The sequence below is a fragment of the Lagopus leucura genome, unplaced genomic scaffold (genome assembly GCF_019238085.1).
Source record: "Lagopus leucura isolate 7727_CA_CO unplaced genomic scaffold, USGS_WTPT01 Super-Scaffold_100008, whole genome shotgun sequence".
Classification (NCBI taxonomy): domain Eukaryota; kingdom Metazoa; phylum Chordata; class Aves; order Galliformes; family Phasianidae; genus Lagopus; species Lagopus leucura.
The window spans coordinates 31,979,166-31,987,930 of NW_024962265.1; positions in this window are offsets into that span (position 1 = coordinate 31,979,166).

An 8,765-nucleotide genomic window follows, 5' to 3' on the forward strand; every position below is an offset into this window, starting at 1 on the left:
AGAAAAAGGATTTCATCTTTTCTGACAGAAACAATGCTCAGAAGCTTTTCTTGAGTCCGAGTGACAATATATTTGACAATGCTTTTATTTGTGTTTTTATTTTAAACCATCTTCTGTAATTGGTGGCTATGGGCCTCAGCTGATGAGCCTGACTTGAAGTGATGAACTGTTAAATTTCCTCACCTGAGGAATATTCTTCATCTTGAGTCCTCTTCAGAGCTTAATGCTCCTCTTTAAACCATGACAGGATATAATGTGCCATCTCACCAAGCACACCTGGTGCATTTGCCCTGCAGCCCAGGCCCACGGATGGCAGCACCCCAGGCCGTGCCCCCGGCTCCCCCGCAGCGCAGGGCTGGCAGGCCCATATCCGCAGCACAGCCGTGCAAGGCGAAGCTCCAGCCTTAGCGGTGTCTGCAGAAGGAGCTTAAACTTTAGAGATGTCTTCATACCTCATTTCATGAGCACAGGGTTCAAGTAAGCAGGAGTGCAGCAGCTGTTCAGAAGCATGAGAAAGGCTGGAACACAGTGGACACAGTGAACGTGGTGGCACTGCTACACCATGCCTGGGCTGACGTGCTGAAGTGATTTGACTGCACCAGCTCTCCCTCTGCTTCTATTTTCAAGACAGCTAAATTTGCATTCTCACTGTAGACGTTGTTTCACGGCACAAGTTTCCACATGGCAGGTGGTTTTCTAGTGAGATGACATTTTGTTCCAGTGAGATGACATTTTGTTCCTAATTAACGTATGCAGTTCTTTGCTAAGGGTAGGTGATCAAAACAAGCCCTGCCAAGAAGAAAGGAAAAGATCACCCACAGCTTGAATGCTGAGCTGCCTTTCTTAACTGCTTCAAACAATTGGTTCAGAAGACTACATAAAAGATCTCCTTCCTTCCTATTCCTGTTAGACTGTGTTTATACTGCAGGATGATGCACAAGGTGAGACCGTTGGTCAGCACACTGCTCTGAGAGATTTAGAAGGGCAGCAACCCTCTCTGGATCTTCTCTGGATCTTCTTCCTCAACATTTCTGTTTAGTGAAAATTAATGCTGAGTTGTTTATTGTCAGAAAATTTACATATCCATCCACAGAAATAAGATTTGGAAGAGGATAACCCCTACCTGCTTATGTTCCCCTTTGGAGAACAGAAACCAGAGGACAGCAGGTGGCAATAGATGTAGGCTGAATTAGCAGAGCTGTGTAAAACCACTGCACTGAAAACAAGGTAGGGAGTCCGGGTCATTTACAAGAAGGAGAAGAGGTGGAATCTCTTGTTTACCAAGTCCTGGCTTCCAGCCCTGGCTTTTACAAGGACACTTCATGGTCAGGAGATGCTCCTGCTCAGCACTTGCATTTACACCCCAACAGTACAGTGCAGGATGTTCATCAGGAGCAATGCTTCAAATATCTTGCCAGAAGCTCAACTTCCAGAAAGCTGGCTATAAACTGCTATATGCAGACACAAGGCATGCTGTTTTTAAGTTGAAGTACAGGTTAGTCTGCACATGTGGAGACTGCTACTTTTCACCCGCAAGCATACAGCAACTTTGATACAGGCCTGTCTATAAGCTCTTCATGAATGGACCATGTAAGTACTGCAGATACTTAAGCAGTTGAAAACTTACACTGAACTATTCCTCAAATGTGGAGTTTGCTTCAGTTGCCTGCTTTGTGCCACTGTCTCTCAGCAAATACCTGTGTGTATCAGGGCTGTGTGTATCCTGACATCCTGCAGACAGAACAAAAGGCCACAGATCATATGAGGAAAACCTGTGCTGCTGCATCCAAAGGTCTGTGACTTTAGCCAGACCTTTGGGGATGCTTTGGGCACATCTGCATTGTCATGTTAGCTCAGAGCACCAGCATTAGTCAGCCAGAGCTCCCTGATGCTTCACACTGTGCTATGCCTCACTCTTGTGCCCTGTTCTGAAAACAGCCAACTGCTTTTACCCTCCATAAAACTCACGTAGCCCAGAAGAGGATGGGACTGGTTCACACATGTTCAACACTCCCAACAGTATGGATGCAGCAGATTCTGAAGGTTTGTACACTTCAGCTTCTGTGCACCAAACAAGCTGGACGAGTAAAGCAACACAGACATTGCTCTGCTCAACATTCCTGTACCTGGAAAACAAGAATGGTGGCCGCTGCTATGATAGATGCAACTCCCAGTGCAAGCAGCTGGAGAGCTCACGTACCTCTAACATGACTCCTCCTCTCCTCCCCCCACAGTCCTTTGTGACACCAAGCAAGAGAGATGTGTGGTGGGCCAGACAGAGTTTGGTCCAGGAATGGTCAGAAGAATAGAATTCCCAGACCTGGAATAAACAGATCTGGAGAGTAAGAACATCAGATGTGTGCCCACGGAGGTGCAGTCACCTATTAGAATGGAAAATACACAGTGGGCAGGAGAAAAGTGTAACCTGCTCTTGGGACAAAGAGGAACTGTTCTTCATCTAACTCATGAGACTCAACTCAAAGGGTATTTTTTATCTTCTCTCAGGCCACTACAGCAGGAAGTTACTAAAATATGAGAAGATGCTGGGATAAAGGACATCGCTGTGTGCTCAGCTGGGAAATCCGCACTAATATCCTCATGAACTTTTAGCTAAGTCACAGCAATCTCTACCTGATACTGTGAGAAAAATTATCTTATTTGTCCCCACAGTACGAGTTAAGAAAAAGGAGCTTATTGCATGCATTTGCAATAATTAATGATACACACATAAAATGAGACTTTTGCCCCTCCTGTGAGCAAAAGCTTAACTTGCAGAAGGATCCTTTTGAACACAGTGGAACTAAACTTATCAACAGCTTAGCACAAAGTCTTTTTGAATTGCTTTGAGGCTGTTTATGAAGGTCTTGCAGCAGCAGAGAATAAAGTCACCTTTCTCCTCTCGGTGTTCCTTCATTACAGGCTCCCCAAGGACCACAGAGAAGCACAGAAAATATTAAACACTCATTTCAAAAGGTTAATTTTTGTGCATGGAGACTTTCAGTGGGTTTTTGCAGAAAGGTATTGGAGACTTTGTTGTGTTTCTGTACATAAATTTTAGAATATCACCCACTCAGAAACAGTCCATGGCTGTTCTCTTTCTCCACATTTTAATTCAAAATATATTCCTCCTCTACTTCATCATTTTATCATCAGACAGCTTTAAATAACTCTTCGTTTTGAGAAAATTACAGGGTACAGTGGACTAAATATGATATGCAATAATCCTTAACAGCATTGTCATAGACGTATAGGTAAAGCTGCCTCTTTCTAATTACCTTAATACCTTGAGGAGTTCCTTATTTAAAGCATATGTGTTGTCTTCTTCATTAAAGTTAGCAACTATGCTGAATCACATTTCTTTTCTTGACATGTATTATGCAGAAAGGATTTTTAAAAATGTGACCTTGCCTCACTTAATATGCTTTACTTCTCTGGGTTCTGTTGTGATCTGGAACATTATAACTATCTACTTATTCTTTGCTTTCTTCCCAAAGTCATTTCTAGTTACTTCCTTTTGAGGGATAAAAAACCCCCACAGAATTATAGGTTCTGGTAATTTTAACTTTTTCTTATTGCTTTCAGTAATGAGACTTCAGTTTTAATCATCTAAGCTGCTTTTCTTGCTTTCTAGAAAGCATGCAGGGAGGTATTTTGACCCAGACATGCCGAACCCCATCATCATCATCCCCCTTCCTTATCCTCCTCAGAAAACTCCTGATATCCCCAGCTGGAATCCAGTTTGGAACTCAGCCCTCCATTCCTCCCAGGCACAGAGGAGCCCTGTCCCTGGCTCACGGTCACAGGATCACCATGACTGCTACCCCAGGCTCTCTGAGCTGGAAGAAACAGGGGTCTGCAGATACAGCAAGTCCGAAAGGCAAGTCAGGTCCGAAAGGCAAGTCAGGTCCGAAAGGAAGGCAGGAATCCAGGGGCACAGCAAGATCCACTCTGGCTCAGTGATGGGGAATTTTTTGGGGGCAGTGTCAAAGGAAGGTCTAAGGGAAGCAGGACTCCGTCTATGGAATAGAGTGCCACTGCCAACAGTGCTGCAAAGCCCACACAAAGGCTCTGCTTCTCAGCTGGCTGGTGTCAGGAGGAAAGAGGAGAGAAAGCTTTCTTATGTCTTCTCCTTCATGATGCCAAGGGACCTACACAGTTTTACCTCCATACAGCAACAAGGAAGTGTAGTGCTAGACAGATAGGATCTTGTGTCTCACTTCTCGTCTGCTCCCTACTCACCCACCAGGAATCCATCTTGAAAGACAAGATTTAAAATGGAAAACAACTTAGTGTGATGAAGATACCCTTTGGCTCATGCATAAGAGTCAGACTTTGAAAATATCTGAACAACTCCGAAGTGCAACATGAAAATTGTACTGTTGTGGCAGGGCACAGGAAAGGAGAATGAGATGAGGTATCAGGTAACTATGAAGCCAGGTGAAACCAGAGCCCTGATGCAGAGGTGAGGGGTAAAAAATCTGTTTTTCCCAGCAAAGAGAATACAGAATATTGACAAGCAGAGGACTGTCTTCATCAGAATGCAATTTTCTTCTCACCTCTGAGTCTGCTTTCTGTAAAAGACATTGTCTTCATTTTCCCTTGTCAAAGTTATCCAAAACAAACACCTACAGCTTGAGCTGCGCAACGTATGAACTTTTCATTTCCAGAATAATAATTCCACAATCACATAAAAATTTTAGTTGCATTACTAACAATGGTTAATAAAAGTGAGGTTTCTGGCAGTGAGAGAAATACTTCAGGCAAAATGCTTTCTAAACACTGCATATGGATTTATTGAATTCCTTCCTAGAAAGGGACATCAAGTCAGAATACCTTCCCTTTCTTCCCACTTCAGAGTAAGTTTTAGTCACTCTTTCAGAGTGTTTGTGGATTGACTAATCAGAAACTAACACAAGAACATAACAAAAAGTGTCAGAGGGCTTTCTCATTATCTTTTTTGAAGAGCTAATGGAAGACAAAGTGTTTAAGTTTGAAATTCTGCTAGCCCAAGGCAAACAAATTTTTTGATGTGTGAGTAAGGTATCATTAGTTCTTTTCATTATAGAAAATATAGGACAAGTAGGACTGTGTGCCTGGGCTTGTAAATTTTCATGACAGGTTTGCATACTGGAATGATTCATGTAATGAAATAATGCTGGAAGTTAATAAAAGAAATGCAGCTTCTCACATTATCCAGATACTCACAAAGGTACAGAGATTTATTTCTTCCTCAAGCCAGCAAAAAGTGCTGAATGACTTCAGAAGCTTTGGAATATGTACTTGGAGATCAATTCAATATTTCATTCCACATTATTGCCTGCTTTGAGTGGTGATTTATCCAAGGTGTTTTTCTAGAAGAAGGTAGGCAAAATACTTAACACAGATGTCAAAAGAATAATTCTTGTGTTTCAACAGCAAAGTAATGTAAATTGGGAAAAAGTCTTGCCCTAAACAACAGCCTGGGCACAATGCTGTTCTTACAAGAGGATCCAAGCAGACAACAGATGCCTGTCTCTATAGTGTAATATAAACATCACTAAGAGGTTGGCCAGACACCTATCTCGCTCTGTACACACTTGTCTGCTTGTCCTAGCAGTCCCTTCAGTTCCCACTTTCAGGCATGCAGAGGATCAGACACATTGGAGCAGCCACACAGCCACTCTGGCATTATATTAAACAAAGACTGCTTAGCCAAAAAGAGAAGAAAAGGAAATAAAAGGTTTAATGTCTAAGTTTATACAATGAACTCCAACTTAAGCATGGCAGGGCTTAGTTTTTGTTGCCTGGGCCCCAGAATGAAGTCTCAGCTGTCACTCTGTGAGTCGGCAGGAGAAGGTGAACACAGAAGTGCCTGTGAAAAGCTGATCCTCTTGGCACCAAAGTGCCACCTTCCAGGCAGGACCCAGCCACTGCTGGGAACTCAGCCAGGGGTTGACAACGAGCCATGCGTTCAGCTTCCATTGCTCCTTGTGGATTTTACCATAACTAAAACTCAGTGATCAGCCATAACTTGCTTTGGGAACAAAGGATGTAGGAATAAGAGGGGATTTCATCTTGCATCCCAAACCAAGTGACATTCCTGCCAAAATTCTCATGGTAGCAGCTCACCCACCCTCCCTATCTCCTGCTAACTCCTATACTGTTGGCCACATTGGCCTGCATGCATATCAGTTTTGTAGCTCTCCATTCTGATATTATTATTTCTCCCCAGGGGCTGCATAGCCTCATACCTGACATTGTATGAACTTGGGAGATGCCTGACGCAAGCTCTGAGACTCTGTTTTGCATGCCAAATCCCTAAAGGCCATTACATCATCTGACTCACGGGCACTCGAGTCCTCTGTTGGGCTTAGCCAAAGGAAGTAGCAGCTTAAATCCATTAAAGAGAAAATTGGATATGAGATGAAAAAGTTTGATCGCATGGATAAATGTCAATATGCTGTGGGGCGTTTTGAGGAGGTACAGCTGCTGGTGCTCTTGAGGAGTCAGCCAAAGCTGCAGCTCTGCAGAGAGAACCTGATCTGACTTGCTCCCTGCAGCTCCCAGAGCTGAGTCATTCTGATCAGCATGTGCAGTTTGGGTACAAAAAGTGTTCATTACATCACCTCCAGATCAGCTATGCAAGTAGAATGAACCTGGCACTCATTTTTAACTCGCAATGATTGTCTTTACCAACTTTTTCTAATTAGCACAGATTCTCTCCATGACCTATTTTCAGGAACTGAGCAGTGCAGTCAGGATTAGCTAATGAGAGCCTGCACTTCTGCTTTTGTAAAATAATGAAGAGCTTGTCTGTAACTTCAATTTTCCCTTTAGCTACTGCAAAAAGGTTACAGGTATAAAGCAGGCTGCATTCTTTCAATGTTAAACAAGTCATCCTTAACACTTTTTAATCAAAGAATCTCTTCATTTCATTTCCACATTATCCTCTGATCAACATGGAGCAGATGGAACCTCACTTCCTACTACTATGGAGTGAGACTTGCACTTACCTTCTTTCTCTTGTGATCTTGTCTGTCTGTCTTTCAGTGAATCTTACCAACTTCTCTGCCCAGCCACACAGTTCAGTGAGCAGAGCAGAGACTGCTTCACCAGCCAGCACTGCCTTCAGTCTAGTGGGCTGGACACTTTCTTGGGCAGTGAGATACAGGGGTGAATCCCTCTGGCTATGGCAGGTATGCTTTCTGGTAGAGTTCTCTCTACCAGCAGGATTTACACAATGGAAAGGTTCAGCTATGGTCTGTTCTCTAAAAGGGTAAGTGAAGGCACCAGGAGCTATCTGCCCCATATGGCCAGGACACCCAATTCCATGTCAGAAAGCTGAAGAAGGATCCCAAGCTTACCTGCCCACACCCAAGTCTTGTGGCCTGCACGAGGCAGCTTCTGGACAGCACACAGGATTTTCTGGTCTGTTGCTTCTCCACACACTCTGAAAAAGACAAGCAAATAGCTAAGACTGCATTTGGCATTAGGCATTGTAATGTTTATCTACTGGGACTAAAATCTTAAGCTGGGCCAATATGATATACCTAAAAGACATTCTCTGAAGTGCACTCTCCACTGAAAATCCTGAATCAATCCTTCACGACTCTTTTTATGATAACAGATACAAGTTTAACACAATTTTGCACCAAAGCAAGAAATCGTTCAACTACAGCAAAAAAACTTGTGCCAGGTTTGCTCTTTCCTGCTTTGCCCTGACTGCTCAGATGGAAGGCATCAGCTGCCAGACCCCCCACCCCCCGACTGCAGCTGCTTAGGAGTTAACCACAAGGCTGAAGGATCTGGCTCTTCACTCTACTCCAAAGACTGAACTTTCCAACTGCTGAGTCATGTCCTACTGCCATCATTTTAGAATTTTTTCTTTATTTGTCCCTGTAGGTACTTTCAAGTTAGGTAAGAAGGTTTGGGGGCAGGGAGAAGGGACAGACCCATTAGCTGTGTGTTTTAATAAAGTTCACCTCGCTGTATCTTTAATAACATATATGCATGGTAAGTTTAACAAAATACAGTCCAAACGCAGTAGAAAATAATGTGACAAAAATTTAGTGTTCATTCTGAGTATTAAGGAATTGTGTCCCAGGGAATCTGGCTTTTGTTCTCATGTAATCATGCAGGGGAAAAAAAAAGCCATAGTGAGCTGATTATGATGTGAAGGGATACTACTAATGCTGTCCTCTCTTAGATCATCTTCCAGAGCTATTTTCTTAAAAGGAGCAATGTAGCACTCAGTTATTTCCTGAGACTTCTCTAATGGGCAATTAGCTGTAAAGACACCAAAAGAGCACAATGGCTGGACTTTGGCCCACATCTGCCCTTTCCCTCTACCCACCTCACAACAACTAGGTTTTTTGATAAATACAGAAATAAGGTAGAACTGCATTGAATACCTTCCTCCATGGTTTCAACTCAAGGAAAACTGCACCAGGTGGCTAGTAACGTTGGAGGCCCCCTGCCTCACTGGAAACTTGCCCATGCAACTTGAAAATATTTGTTTGACATAGCTGAATTACCACATCTATCTAGGAGTTCTTACCTTTGAGCAACTCAGTATCATCTTTTGCCTAAAACCAATCAGAATCCAGAGAGAAAAGAAGTCAATACCTAAGTCTCTAAGAGGTCCAGTCCAAGAGTTTAAGATGCTCAAAGAGGCAGAAGGCCACAAAACAGATATGTGGTGAAATCATAACAGCTTTTCTATCACACACCTTCTGGTTAAAGAATTCACTCCCAAAATAGGAGAGCTACTTCTAATTCACCCCATC